The following is a 15,667-nucleotide window of genomic DNA, read 5'->3' as shown; positions in this document are numbered from 1 at the left end:
TTCACCTGCCACCTCCTATTGATCCTTTATGTCACAACTCTGGCACCAAGAAGTCTGTCCTTGCCCTCCAGCCCCTCCCTACGCACCTCTGGGCCTGGATTATGGCCTCTGCACTGCATGATGCTGGGACCTCTATTCTACTTAACACTGCACCTATCCAGTGTACAGAGCTTGCTTGTTTAATGAGAGGTTTTAATACCCTCGGCTCTGATCTCCATGAAGTCAGAGACTCTGTCTTCTCCAAGGTTATATCCCCAGAAATTAGCACATCTGAAAAATTGTTGAATGAATGACTGAATTCATATAAGAAAGTCCTATGCTCCTTCATGCAACCCAGCCTCTGCTTGACCCCCTGGCCCAGAGCACCCTAAGGTTTTCATAGCTTTCCAGAGAGTCCCTGCCACTCCCTGGCAATACGCAATGAGTTTATTCACCCTTCAAAATTAAAATCCTCTTTCCCCCAGTAGAGGAAGCCCTGGTTTCTCTAGGTAACTTGCTCAGCTGATCAAAGTTGGATACGCTAGACTCCACGTTAGCCTGAGCCTCAGGACCTAAGGTGTCCAAATGACAATCTTGCATTACCAGCTACAGTTTGATCCAGTGGAGAGAGACTGTGTGAGACCTCACCCCAGGAGCACAGCTTCCACAGCTCGGACCTTTTCCCGTCTTAGTTATAAACCATTCACTTCTGCTGTGACGGTGAAGGTCTGTTCCAGAAGATGAAGCCCATGATCAGCTGGAGTCATGGTTTTCTCAGCACTGTAGGGACCACTCGTCTTTACCTGAATGTGGGCTGAGATGCGCAGGCATGCCAGCCCCTCCCTGGGTCCTATGGGGCCCCAAGTTACAGAAGGTGGGGGACGAGGTTACAAGGGCATCATGGTAATATAGGCGTTTGTATAAGCCTCTCAAAATGCCCTCATCACCATATGCCATTATATAACATTAGGATGGGGGGCATTGAGACTGTGACTTATTATTATTATTGTATTTATAACAGTGTTTTGAGTGTATTAGAAACATACTAAATATGACTACTTAAATGAATGGCTTTAAAATTCATGTCAAGTCTGTTTCTTTCTCCATCAAATATTCTTGTCTTTAAGGTTAGGGCAGCTGACATCAGTGAACTCCAGATTCGAGATCGTCTACTCAAAATGAGATCTTAGGCACACTGTAAACCCCACACAGAGCTGTTTTTTTTTTTTTTTTTTCTTTGTAAGATGGGATAATACTACCCAGACTGCAGTGAGACTGTTGGGAATAAAAAGACAACACACGAGTCTGTATGTTGCCATTGCAGCTGGCATGTGGACTGTGCTTTGCCGTGAGTTTCTTTATCTACTCAGCATGTTCCAGTGGGAAACTTTGTGTGCTGCTACTTCAATATCGTTTGCCTTCGGTATAAAAAAGAAACTCCTCGGGGGAAAATAAGGCACACCTCAGGATTGTTACATCAATAACCTTTATGAGAGATGCTGACTTGTCAGGTCATCTCCATGATAGATGGAACAGAGAGAAAATCTCTCCGAGCCCAGTTGATGCTGCATCCCTGACAATAATGAGGTGAACATCCTGGCAATTAGTTGAAGTAAAGAATTATCCTTTACTGCGGTTCAGCGATACTGTGCTAATTTAGAAACCGTGGATGCTGGTTTATGCAAGAGTTTTTGTTTTCTTTCAAGTCTCCGGTTGGAAATAGCACACAGTTGGTTGCTGTTGCTGTTTACTGCCACAGCCTATCCAAGTCTATTCTCGGAGGGTTTTCTTCATATAGGAGTTGATGCTAATCCAAGTGTAAAATCTCCTGGAGAAACATGTGTCCAGCTTTCTGCGTGGATCATTAGCTGAGATTTGAAAAGTGGTCAGCTTTGAGCTCATCTGACCAGAAGACATGACTGTTGTTAAGCAAAAAAAAAAAAAAAAAAAAAGAAAAATATGAAAAGAAAAAGGAGCGGGGGAGGGTCTGTGGGGAAAGAACTGGGCACCTGGAGTGGAATAAGGAAAGGGAAGGGCTGTGCCTCCCTGCAGAAAGGCGCACAGCTGGTGAGGCTGCCTTCAAGTTGTCCAAGGTTTCCACTTCTGGAAAGTTCAAGCTGCGAGAGTGAAATCAATGCCGAGAGGCAGGTCAGTGAGATGAGAGACCCTGAGAAACCACCCCTCGGGCAATGACGTGGAAGGTGGCAGGAAACCTGGTTTTGGAAGATGTGTACTCAGGTCTTCAGTGAGTTCTGGAGTCAGGGTGACCCCTTTGTTTATTCTAAAGGAGGTCTGGGTTTGGGGTGTGGAAAAGAAGACAACTTCTCAGGATGTAAAAAATAGCTTATGTAGGGGTTGCTGGCAGGAGAATGGGAAGGCGTACACAAGCATTGAGAAGAATTCAGTTAGGTCATAGAATCGCAGACTATGGAGATTATGGGCATAGTGTGAACTATGTGTGAACACATGCAAGCCAAATATCGACCAAACGCACATGGATTTACATACTCGTAGCAGCCAGCAAACAACAGTGACCAGCATTTCACTTCTCTCTGCATCTCCGTTGGCTGTAGAAGGAGGGGTTTAGACTTCGCTTCCTTCTAGTTCTGGCATTCTGACACTGTGCAGTTTAATAGAAAACCTGGTTTGGAAGCCAGGTTTGCGTGACAATAGATATTCTGGGGTGATTTTTATCCTTTGCAGTTGCAATTACGATGTTTGTTCTGTGTGCTTGCTGTGTAAACACAGGAGGGAGCGCTGAAATTTGTCTCTGAGTGTTCCTAACTCTGTATAAGGTAGGCAAGGAAAGTGTGTATGACAGAGAGGCCAAGAACACCTGTCACAGGGCACCTGCCCAGGGTGTCTGTACTGCATTCTTTCTGAATACACTGCACACACACAACAGGGCCCACGAGCTGGGGCTGGGGCTGGATATGCCCAGGGCGCGCGCTGGGTGTCGGAAGGATGGGGCCGGCAGTAACAAGAATCAATATATATTTACGGCGGGGGCGGGGGTGCGCGGAGGCTGCAGGGCGGGGCAGCGCTAATGAGAGCAAGCCCGGCTTGTGGTTGGTTCTGGAGTCTGGTACCCACAGAGGAGCAGGCAGGGAGGGAGGGGATGCAGGCGGGAGGATAAAGCGATGAAGTGTGCTGCGTTACCGCGCATCAGGCGCCGTTGTTGGAGCCGGAACACGGTGCGTCTCTGACCGAACCCGCGGCTGCTCGCGCACACACTCACAGAGCCGCGCGCGCCACTCCGCCGGGGCCGTGGCCGTGGCCACCGCTCTCTCCCGGCGCCCGGCCGCCAGAGCGCCGCGACGGCAGGTGGTCACCCGGGTCTCCCCCAGCAAGTCCCCAGCGCCCAGTGCACTATGCAGGACACGTGCACCCCCCAGCTCTAACCTGCGCGCTGACGGGAGCATGATCTGTGCCCAGGCCGGGGCTGCCAAGGTAAGCGGGCGCCGTGCGGGGACATTGCCTGCCGCCCCTTCCCCCGCCCTTCTCTGGGCGGATTCCCCGCCGCTCGCGAGGTCCCGGCAGCGCCCTCCCTCCCCAGGGCCGGGATCCACCCTCCTCCCCACCCTCTCGCTTCTCCCGCGAGGTTCAATTGTCAGCCTAGGACGCGCCGCCGCCGGGGCCCGGTCGGCATCCCGGAGTGGCGACCCGGGCTTGGGTACATTGGGAGCACCCGGCCCTCCTGCGGGGCACGGAGAGAAACAAAGAAGCCCCCAAGCGGGTTTGCAGCGCCTCCCCCGCCCCTCAGCGCCCTCCCAGTGGCGAGGAGGTGTCAGGGGAGGGGGCGGAGAGACCTACGTAATCCCCCTTCCCAGCCCACACCCACCCCTTGTGAACCAAAGCCCTGGATTTGCGCTTCGTCTTGGGCTCGCTTTTGGACAATTGTGTCCCGGGCAATGCTGGTGGTTAGCCCGGAGAGCGCCCGCAGCCTCCCCACGAGCTCGCTGGTGCTCGCTTAAGGGGCGCGTGGCCGGGTCCGGCCCTTGCTCCCCTGGGTGGTGGCAGGCGGGAGGATGCGCGGCGTGGGTGCTCCCCCAGCGCCTCCCAGCTCTCGGCCGGCTGCGCCGCTCCGCCGGGCCTGCCACCGGAGTTTTAGCTGGAGCAGCCCGTCATGTCGCCTACCGTATTGCGACCTGCAGACAGGCAGGGAGGCAGCCGCTGGGAAAAAGGCGTCCGGTCCATTTTTGGCTGGAGGTGCGCTTCCTCCTACCCCTACATTCCCCGGCCGTGACAAAGCAGCAAAATCCGAGGGCTCGAACAATGTAGCCCCCCCCATGCCCGGCTCCAGGGCACTGTGGTGGCTCTGCCGCTTTGACGTCCCGGCCACGGCTGATTTTCGGAGTGTGGATGCGTGGTCTCTCTGTCTTGCACACAGAGGCTGGGCACCATAACTTCTTCCGTGCCGAATTTGAGCGCGTGGGGGGAGCTGGCAGGAACACAGGCTGCAGAGATGCCTGGCTTCCTGTGGGTCTGGGCACAGCGCGCCTCAGTCTGCATTGGGCTGACACCAGATAGCATGTGGGGATTTTCCTAGTTGCAGAGGATATTATTTGACGTCGCTGTAGTTCTGTGCTTACTTCTCTTGGGATCTGCAGTGGTGCAATTCTCCCTTGTTTTTACCCCCTCTCTTTGAAAAGATAACAATGCCGTGTTCAGCAGAAATGGATACAGGAAGAGCAACATAGTTCAAAAATTAAGGGAGGCATTTTCTTTCTTTTCCTGGGATTTAAACGCGATTTAGAAGGGCAGATGCCCTATCTGAAAAGGAGAGTCTTTAAAGACCCCGGCAGTCTTGTGGTCCAAGGCGTATCAAAGCAGGTGGCCAGATCTGCGTTTCTCATCTGCGGACTCGCTCCGGCTGTGACTATTACGGTAATTCATTCTAGATTGGGGATTCATTTTGAAAATGTGTGTTTTCCACTAAGAAGGGATTAGAGTCCACATGCCTACCCTGGTATGAATGTGTGTGCCTGTTTCGTAGAGATGGTAGAATTCCCTGTTGCCTGTTCCCTCCGTTTGCTACCTCCTCGGGAATGTGTGTTGGAAAAACAAAGCACTACTTTAATTCCTAGACCTACAGGCAAATTGGTCCGAGTATTTTGAGCATTTGTTTAATAAGCCATGTTCTGACTAATTCCACACTAGAATCCCAGTCTAGTGCAGTTGGCTGCTTTGCGGAATGACAATTCTCTTTTTGTCTGGGGTTTTTCATGAAGGCAAATTGCCTAAGTTTGTTCAGATTGTGACATTATTGACTTGGTAGGGAGGCCACATCCTGAGCTGGACCAGCCTATCAGTGCATCAGTACAAAGGACTGCAGCTGCTCTTATTTTGGTGTATATGGCATCATTTGGCTTGATTCCTTTTACACTTCTGGCTTTTAAAGATGGGTGTACTAAAAGATCACTTTAAGCTTTACCTTCTATGATGCTTGCATCAGATATGACTATATGAAGGAAATATTAAAAGGCCAGATGTGACCATGGGAAGACAAGCCTCAGTCTTGTTCCTTATCTGTAAAGTAAGTTGGACTAGCTGATTTCTGTGGTTCTAGCATTCTGTCATAACTGATACAGGAATAAGAGAAGTTACTCAGTTTAGAAAAGGCAAATAATTATAGCCCAAATTATATAAGCAAACCAAGGATGGATTATAGAATTTATGGTTTATTTTATGTTATAACCCCAGTATTTGCATTTTTCCCATAAATAAAATTAGCCAGCAACTCAAACAGGTCATTTTTTGTCCATGATAGCAAAACATTTGGTCAGGGGTTGGGGAGAAGAGGAGAATGTTGAATTCAATGGATAACAGGGTTTTTTCCTTATTTGTGGATTTAGTTATTCATTCCAACCCTGTCTCAGATAAACAAGAATTAGCTTAATTCCAATGATTGATTTTTTTTTTGTTTCTAATGAAAGATTCTAGATAGCTGTTTCATCCTATGCAGTAATTGGCAATAGCATTAGACTTACTTTCCCTGATATAGTTTGGTGTTGCTCATAAAACTTACTAGCACTGTTGCTTGTTATAAAAATGAATGAGGCAATGAGTGTTCTAAACAGAAAAGCAAAGTGTTTTCATGCACTTATAGCAATTTTTACAATTTAAGTATAGTTGAGGTACCTGGTCATTGATTCATACTTAGCCACAGAATTTTCCAAAGTTGTGCACTCATTTTTTTGAAGTTACAATCAAAATAACATCCTGGAATAACAGTCCCTGCTGGGCATAATTAACCACTTCCTGTCTCGTTTTCCCATAGCGTTTTTGCTCATACAGCTAAGGTAACATTTATCATACTGCAGTTACCTGAGTTGTAAATGAGCCACAGCCTCCTTATGTTAAATGTGGGATGAGTGTCTTCAGGACAAGGACATTGTTATATTCATCTCTCATCTCTCCAGCACCTAGCACTTTGCCTGGTACAGGATACGTTCTCAGGAATGTTTATTGGTGTGTTTCAGGTCATAAACATGCCCTCTAGTTGTATAGGCAGGAGGTAAGTGGGAATCCTTTGCTTCGTGAGTCAGCTGGGGGAATCGGAGAGGTTATGTAAGATGTTTAAGGGAAATGGTGAGCCAGGACTCAAATCCAGGCCTTCCACCACCCTGCCTCTGACAGAGGCTCCACCCACCCTCAGTAAAAAAAAGAAACAAAAGAAAAGAAAAGGAAAAAACCCAAACATGTAGAGAGCAAGTTCAAATGCTGTAGGTTTTGGTTATTTATTTTTCACTTGAATGATCTGGATTATCCATTTTGACAAAATTTATCTGATAACTGCTCTGTTCTGTCTTGCTGTGGCCTTACAAGGAAGTTTGTTTGGCCCAAGTGCTCTGTCCTCTAATCTGTGCTTAAACTCTCTGCCCACCTTCGTCCCGGGTCTTGATTCTACCACCCAGAGCTTGCTAAGATGATGGACATGTCTAGGGAATGCTTCCAATGACCCACTATTTGTTCAAATCACACGTAACCGTCATAAATTGTGCTTCTGAAATGACTGAGCAGTTAGACCACCTTTCCTGAGCCAGCTGAGCTTGACTGAGTCTCCCAACAGGCAGATTTCTGGACTAATAGATGTGACTTAAAGATATTGAGACACCTGCTTCCCTCCCATTTACTTGCTTCCTTTTCCATCCTAAAAAACAGGAAAGGTTACATTAGGAAAGCAGGAAGTTCAGTACCCACATGTCTTTTCTGTAATGCAGCTCTGGGCACATTTGATGTTCGTAGTCCTTTAGAAAAAACAGTGTGACATGTTCCACGGGGCTTTCTTCAAGTCATTTTTCCTCTCTGAGGTTTAGTTTCTTCTTCTTTAAAAATAGGAAGTTGAACCCGGTAATCCCCACGGTCACTTCTAACACCGTGATTCTGTGGTTATTTGTGTTGGTTTATTCAGCTGAACAAATTGGAAGGTGAAAAATACAAGTGATAATTTAACTCTGCAATATATGCAACAGAAATTCTTAAGGCTATGTGTGTCATCCCGTGCGTTATCTAACAACCACGTTGAGCCCTCTGTTAATGCTATTCTCTGTAAATTTCTATAGTAATCCTTTCTTACTTGTAAAACTAAATTTACTATATTAAAGGAAAAGGTTTGTAGCATTTCTTATTCCTTGTGATGAGGGCAGTGGTAGAAAAGTATGCAATCTACAAAATGTACTAAATGTTTAGAATATTAGGGTTTAATAATCAAGGTTCCAAGACCTATAGTAAAGCATTTTATTCTCACCATTGAGTACATTTCACAGCTGAGCAACTCTTGCATCAAAGTGTTCCTCGAGATTCAGCCAGCAATTTGCCTTTTCAACTTCTCTCTGGCTCCTCATTTTGCTCTTTTTTCCCACTTCTTTAGCTCCACACAGCCTCCTGTAACATCCCTCACATATGTCAAACATGCCAGTAGTACGCTGTCATTCCCTCATCCTCCACCCCCTGTCCCACAGAGGCAGGAGTATAGTGTATGTGTATCTCTCATGGACTCTCTGACTACCATGTGGAACCTAAATACCATGAATATATAGGTGTTCAAAAGCCTATTTAAATCTTTTGGGAAATAAAGTAGCATATTGGTGATTTTATATATCCCATCCCATAGTGTGTGGTTGGGGCGGGAACTGGTAAGTAGTTGTCCTGTTTTGTGACGTGGGCACTGTAGGGAAAATGGTAAGTGCAGGATGACAATAATGCCATTACTTACTGGCAAAATCACAGAGATCACTAAGCTCCCAGGACGTTTGGATTCCCACAGCAACAAGTGATGTGCGCTGTTCGTATTATTCATTCAGAACCCATACTTTTTCTGATGCACATGGAGGACTGAAAAATAAGGATGTAGTGTACAGATAGGCTTTCCTGGTGTTATCAGGCATGTATGCATGCGATATTTTTGGTAGAATTCAGTGGATGGAACTTAAGCTGGTACTGGGTTGGGGGGGCTGGGAAAGGATGCCATCTGTGCCCATGATGACAAACACCATCATGGAGACTTCATTCGGGGTCCCTTTTATATATTTAGTAGAGCAGATTTTCCATTTCACACTTTCTAGATATATTTGTATTGCACAGATGTCAGGAAAATATCATGTGTGTGAAAGAAAAAAAAAAAGATCAAATTTCACATCCATGGCCAGGGATTGTAATTCAATCATTTTGTCCTTAAATTGACATCTATTTAATTTGTACCAATATTCCTTGCTTTTGTTTTCAGAGTTTAAGTCAGAGCAGTTTGAGAAACAGAAATCTCAGTCCTACCCGTTGTTAAAATTCAGAGATTCAGATTAAGGGGGAAAAAGACGGGAAGAATAGAACTAAGCATGTGAGACCTTGCTTCAGCGCCGTCACTAGCAGAGCTGATGGAACTCACCAGCAATTAATTCCTCATCTTCCTTCCTGTAACACACGGGCCACCTGAAAAATCTACAGTCAAAAGATTTTTATTCTCAAAAGGACTTCTTTTTTTCTTCACCATTTATTCATTCCTTTTACCATCAAAACTTAAAACTACTCAATTGAATTTTTTTCCTCTATTTCAACCACAAGTTATTTTTGTGGAAATGAGCTTTTTGAAATTGAGAAAAAATAGTTTTGAGGGATTTGACAGTTTTATTTCCCCCTCCCCCCTCCCCCGTGTGCACGATCAGACACAGGCCCTGCATGGAAAGGGATTGACGACAGCAAGGAAATAATTGGCGTACAAATGTCCTGCAGCACAATATCATGTCATTTAGCATGCACGAACTCCTCCCCGACCCTACATCCCCCTGCAATGGATTTTCTGTTCCCTTTTATAGAATATGCCTCAAAAAAGTTGCCTCACTGGCTTTCTGCACTTTCTCCATCTCAGCCTCTGAAGACACATTTTATTGTGTAATGTTTGATTTACACAAACAATACATTTAATGTATATGTAACTTATGAAGCAAAATAAAACGAACGCCCGCCATGCAGCCAGAGACCAGAGTATCACGGGTCCATTTGAGGCCGCCATTGTGTTCCTGCCTCCTGAACCTCCACCCAGAATCAGGCTCCTGTTCCTGTCACTTGCCTCCACTGGCCTCATTATGGTCCCCAGTGATCTCTACTTCGTGAAGCACGAAGGCCAGTTCTCTGCCACAGTTTTTTGCTGATCTCAGCAGCATATGCTTTATGGACAACTCTCTCTCTCTCCTGAGCCCCTTGCTTCTTCCAGGACACCAGATTCCCCTGGTTTTCCTGCTGCCTCCCTGGATCTTCTTTCCCAGGGTCTTTGGATGCCCCCGAATGTATACCTCCCCTGACCTCTGTGGAACTTTGACCTCTAAATGAAGGGACTTCGCAGGGCTTGGCACTTCTGACCTATATTCCTCCCCTCCATCTCAACACTGTCTTCATGCTCATGATTCCAAGTTTGCTTCATCAGCCCTGACTCACTCCTAGAACTCCAGACTCGAATATGCAACTGCTCAGCGTCTCCCTTGAAATGCCACATAATCTTAAAATTAACATGTGCAAAATGTAACCCTCGATCTACACTCCCCAAACCTGCTTCTCCTCTAGTATTCTCTGTCTGTGTTGGGGGCAACTCTGTCCTTCCAGTTGCTCAGGCCAAATGCCTGTCAGTCCTCCTGACTTCCCTCTTACTCAAATCTAGCTCTCGGCAAATCTCTCCCCTTTCCCATCACCCCCTCCCTCCAGCACAGCCATTCTCCCTTCAGCCACCCTGAGCTCTTCTAATGGGTTTCCTGCATCCCTTGCCCATCTGCAATCTTTTCCCTACACAGCAGCCCAAATGAGCTTTTAAAAATGTAAGTCGCATCATTCATTCATTCATTCATTCATTCAACAAATACTGAGTAAACATCTGCTGTGTGCCAGGCATTGGTTTAGTTACTGGGATGAAGCAGGAACACAACACAAAACAGTCACAAATCCCTGTCCTCTCAAAGCGCATATTATGCTGCTGTTTTGCCCACAATCCTCCAGGGCTGCCATCCCACTGAGAATGAAGCCCAGACCCTGTATTTTGCCCTCAGGGCTCTACATGAGTCCAGCCTCACCACTCTCCCTGTCCCCAATGCCCTTGTTCTTCCTAGAACATGCCAGGCACACTCTGTTCCCTTGACCTGGAGGGTCTGTTCCCCCAGCCACCTGCTTCCTGGCTCCCTCGGTAATCAGGTAACACACCTCAGAAGGCCTTACTTTGACCACCCACTTACAATGTCCCTCTTCATCTCCCCACCTTCTTTTTCCTCATACCACTCAGCACCACACAGTTTGTTCTATATTTTCTTGTTTATGTGCTGATATCTGTCTCCCCGTCTAACCTGTAAGCTCCATGAGAGCAGGAATCCATTCATTTACCCAGAGCCTGCAGCAGTGCCTGGAACATAATAGACACTGCGCTAGAAGTTTGCTGATGGGCTGAATAATGTAACAGGTGCTCACCTTGACCGAAATTCAACCTCAAAATTTTCTCTATATCCACTTTATATCAGATAAAAATTCCTTTAAAATCTGCTGGATTCGAGTTTGGATGCTATTTTGGGGTCTCTGGATCTGGTCTCTGAGAATGCTCCTTTCCTTTCCATAGACTATTCTCCCATCCCTACAAGGAGGTGACTGGGGGTCTTCCTTACTGCCTGGACATGTTGTTAGTACTGAACCTTGTGTTTCTCTCCTGGCTGGTGTTCTCTAACACTTAAAGAGAGGGGCTAGCTCGAGCTTGTCTTTGGCGTCTCCTCAGCACCCAGCGAGCAGTAGCTGGTCACTCAATCGCTGTTGCATTGAATCTCTTATTTGCTGTGACTTGTTCCTAGGACTTGATAAAAACTGCTCTTTGCCCGCCAGTTTCTGCTTCCTCTGGACCACACTGACTTTGTCATCTTGGCTGTGAGCATGTCATTCCTGTGTTCTAAACCTTCAGGAGTGGCCACAGTCCACACAATAAAGAACCAGTTCCCTAGGCTGGTAGTGTGGGGCCTGTGGGCTATGGCCAGCCCATGTCCCCAGCACGCCCCTTTGACCCTCCATGGCAGCCAAATGAATCTTTTTTTCCATTTCTCCAAACATGCTCTGCATTTTCCTATAATTATGAACTTTTTCCTTATGCTATTTTCAACTCTTAGACTCCCCACCCCTCTGTAAATATGCCCATTTTTAATATCTAGCTTAAACCTCACCTCCTGGCAAAAGCCATCACTCAGTTTCCCAACAGGATATGATTTCTTCCCCCCTCTGAATTCCCCTGTGATAGGTATCATTATATGCTTGTTATTTACCCACCTGTCTTTCAGCCTCCCTAAACGCTGAGCACCTCAAGGTTAAAGACTGTGTCACATTTATCTTAGTATTCCTGAAAATACATGTCCCAGGACCTGCCTCAGCAGGTACTTCTCTGAATGCTAAATGAGTGAATGCAGGAACAACCTAAGAGTTGAGAAGGTCTGTATTTCGTTGCTTCTAGACACTTCTAGTATATGCATCCATGAAATGCATGCCGTGATTGTAAGCAGAAAGTTAGAAGAGGTGGGCGCCATAAGAACAGAGATTTTCCTTTGCCAATTCTCCTAAGTGCCAAGAACAGTGCTCTGTACTCAGTAACTGTTTAAAGACTGAATGAAGTGGATAGCTACTATCTTAAATTTCTAATACCCTTGTTATATAAATGAGCAAACCCAAGGACTGGAGAGCTTTCCCAAGTTCATGATGGTTGGAGGTGGAACCTCATTTTCTGCAGAGCGAGTCCTGTCTTTTCCCTGCTCTCCAGCCCTGCCATGAATAGCGTCACACCTGAACAAGGATTGCCCCATGACTTTTGCAAGGTGATGCTCACCGCTCTTACTGTCTTACCAATATCTGAGGGCTTCCTTCTTTAGGTGAGGCCTAATTTTCAGATCTTCTGAAAGTAGCAACAGAATAGAAATTTCAAAGGACTTGGAGACCCAGAAATACAAGACAACAGTTGTATGTTCCCACATTGGTTTCTCCCTCTTCTCATGTAGTTCAGTCCTCTCATATATGTCTGAGCAGATCTAGACCCCTTGGCTTTGGAGAGCCAACACTTGGGGATTTTGCTGAAACCCGATATCTACATGAAAGGATAAGGTGGTCAGTTCCTCTTAGAACCACTCTCAGAGCAGAATCAACAGGAACGAAGTCGTCGGTTGTAATTTCAGCAGGGGGTTTTATTGGCAGTGCTGCTTTCTTGCTTTAAAATGAAACTCCAACATCAAGCTAGCACAATTTTGATGAGATATCTCTCACAGGAACTTTGCAAGCATTCTCCATCCTGTTGTTGCAATAAAGTAAAATTTATCTTTCTTAGAAACATACATTTACATCATGGTGTGACATCCTTGGGAAAAATAGTTGTAATTCACTAACTGTTATTTTCATCTTTTTCCCAGGAGAGGAAAAAATATCACTATATGTATAATAAATGTTAAGGAGGCTTCAAGCTTCTAAAGAGAAATTTGACAAAAGGACTGCTGATCATAAACCAAAATAAAAATGCACTATATGTATGTATACACATGAATCTATACACATATATATAGAAATATATATATATACACACACTATATATATATAAATACATGCATGTTTTTTTAAATTCTGGTTAATTATTTTCAAGTAATTTTCAATTACTTATTCAATCAGAAAATATTTCTTGGGCTTCTATTATGTGATAAGCATTTACGGATTTTGTGTGTAGGATTTTTCCACCTAGACAAAAATCTAATTTACATTTAAGGTGAAAATGTCTGAAGACGAACCAGAATTCAATCCCTCCAGTGGAGAAACGTCTAATTCAAGAAGGCAAATTGAAGAAGTTGTAGCCTTTCAGGGCGATTATTCTATTTTTCACACTATTTATGGAACATCTGTCATGTCCCAGACGCTGGGCTGGGGATGTTACCGCAATAAATGAATCGACAGCCACATTGCTTGTCTTCACAGAGCTTAGAGTGAAATCCTCGTATTTACAATATTGCTTCCTGAGGAGCTACTCACAGTTTGGTCATTAAATAGAACAATTGCCCTTGTCGGGGGCTTAGGAATCTTTGTGATATTCTTGGATTAAACTTAATTTTACCAGAACTGAATGCTCCTGGCACCTTAGGGCCAAGGCCCTGGATCCGTTCCCTGAGAGCCCACTGCTGAAGGAACATGCTTCCTCTTGACCCGCGGCTTTGCCACGAATTTCCTTTTTTCCAGTGATCCGGAGAATCTTCTGGAGCAGGGAGTACTTTTTGTCTAAAAAATCCATATGGACTTCAGCGAACAGCTGTGTCAAGGGACATTCTGCAGACTTGGCCTGAAATTCGGATTTCTGTGGTTTCTGCCCACTCAGGACCCAAAGGCAAAGTGAATGGTCTGGCTCGGTGCACATCGTTAGCAGGTGGACAAGGCCGGGGTGGCTGCTGTTTCCAGACCACACCGGCCCCTGACCCCCAGTCTGCCTTCCTGCCTTACACTATGGAATAGTGGTCCTGTAACCCTTCAAGTGGAGCGGGCTGTGTGTCAGAAGGGAGGCAAGGACAGGCCCTCCTCTCCAGAGGTCTGTGTCCTGCACTGGGTTAAATGGTATTCATTACTTTAGTCTAGGATATTTTCTAGTTTCTTGGAGAAAGCATCAAATGAACCATTTCAGCTATAGAGAGAAAGTTGAGGGTTTATGGCAAGAAAAATAAAACAAATCTAAACCCAGATTGTACCTGCAGGTGTGGGAGTGACGGGGGTGGTGGGGATTGGGGGAGAATGTCGCGCTCCTAAGATGGGAAACCTTCCTTCTGTGGTCCCTACCCTTCCCTTTTTCAAGTGTTCGTTTGTCTCTACTGAACAATGAGATTGATGCACTATTTTTATAGAAACATGAAACTTTGCGGTAGAAATTTTTTCTTCATTGTTAGAACTCTTTGCCTTTGAAATTTCATTTTAAAGGTGAAAGAAAGTGAACGGCTTTGTTTTTACATTTAGCACATCTTGGTATGAGTTTGCAGATGGTTTTTGAGGGATCCAGATATTTCATTTTTCAAATCTATTTTTTCAAAGTGCTATTAGCAGGTGGAACTCATGACTTCAGGCAGTTTTCAGGCAATGAGCTCAGTGAGATCTGAAAATTAGCTGAGCCATTTATAGATTCATAGAAGGCTGGCCGAGTAAGGAACCTAAGCCACGGTCCCATTTAACCCCCTCACATTCCACACGGTGGAACATGCCGAGAGCACCCATCTCCCAGGGACACAGAGCTTGCATTTGTTAAACCTAACATAGGTCCCTTAAGGGCCCATCTCTAGGCTTGTGACCTAACGCTCTGCAGCACTCCTTGTGAGCTCATTTTAGGGTAGGGCAGGAAACTTAGCTGTCCTCAGGGACCAGGCAGGTGGCCCAACGAGCAAGGTCCACAGAGTTTCAGGGCTGGGTAGGGGGCTGTGAGGAGCCAGGAGCTCATTCTGGTTGCTACTTAGCTTTAAGCCAAGTGTTGACAGGGTTGCTGGTTCTTAAGATTTCTCTAAGGAAACTAAAAGACTGATTTTTAAGAGAAATTTTATGAGCTGTTTTTTGCTTGTTCAATTTAATGATTTTACAATACTTGGTGGGCCGAACCAGGGAAGTCTCAAATTTGCAACCTCTGCTCTAGGAAAACCGTGTTTTCAGGATGCCTTACTCCAGGCCGCTATAACGAAGTACCATAGACTGAGTGGCTTATACACAGCAGAAATTTATTTCTCAGAGTTCTGGATGGTTAAAGTCCGAGATTGGGGCCAGCATGGCGGATTCTGTAAGAGCCGTCTTCTGGGTTGCAGACTGCAGACTTCTTGTATCCTCACGTGGTGAGAAAGAGGGCTAGAGGGCTCTCTGGGGCCTCTTTTATGAAGGTACTAATGCAGTTCAGGAGGGCCCCGGGCTCATGACCTAATTACCTTTCAAAAGCCCCTCCTCCAAATACCCTCACACAGCAGGTCAGACAAACATTCAGTCCGTAACAGAGGATTTCTATGAATGGAAGCAAAGGACCATGATTATACCTTCAAATAACTAAAATCTGGAATGTGGCAGAAGTGCTTGGCACCTCCTAACTTGCTTTGAGTCCAGAATGAAAACTAGTGAATAGATTTTGACTCAATACTAAGAAATATTTTTTATTACTCAGAATTGTTCAAGGAGTGTGAGGAATTAGCACGCC

The 15,667-nt window shown here is 45.6% G+C and overlaps 1 protein-coding gene across 2 annotated transcripts in view; it reads left to right on the top strand.

Annotated features, from left to right (window-relative positions):
* The first annotated feature begins 3,093 nt into the window (after positions 1-3,093).
* Positions 3,094-15,667, top strand: part of HECW1 (HECT, C2 and WW domain containing E3 ubiquitin protein ligase 1) — a 413,177-nt gene continuing 400,603 nt past the window's right edge. Inside the window, exons 1-2 of one of the 2 annotated variants that reach the window (XM_012646902.1) lie at positions 3,094-3,429; positions 4,632-4,866. The gene's annotated coding sequence lies outside the window, so the exon portion shown is untranslated. The remainder of the gene's footprint in view (positions 3,430-4,631; positions 4,867-15,667) is intronic. The other variant, XM_012646903.1, reaches the window with a different exon arrangement.

Source organism: Propithecus coquereli, unplaced genomic scaffold (genome assembly GCF_000956105.1).
Source record: "Propithecus coquereli isolate 6110/MARCELLA unplaced genomic scaffold, Pcoq_1.0 Scaffold252, whole genome shotgun sequence".
NCBI classification, from domain to species: Eukaryota; Metazoa; Chordata; class Mammalia; order Primates; family Indriidae; genus Propithecus; species Propithecus coquereli.
The sequence above is the reverse complement of the archived record's forward strand: the minus strand, read 5'-3'. Positions and strand labels throughout refer to the sequence as shown.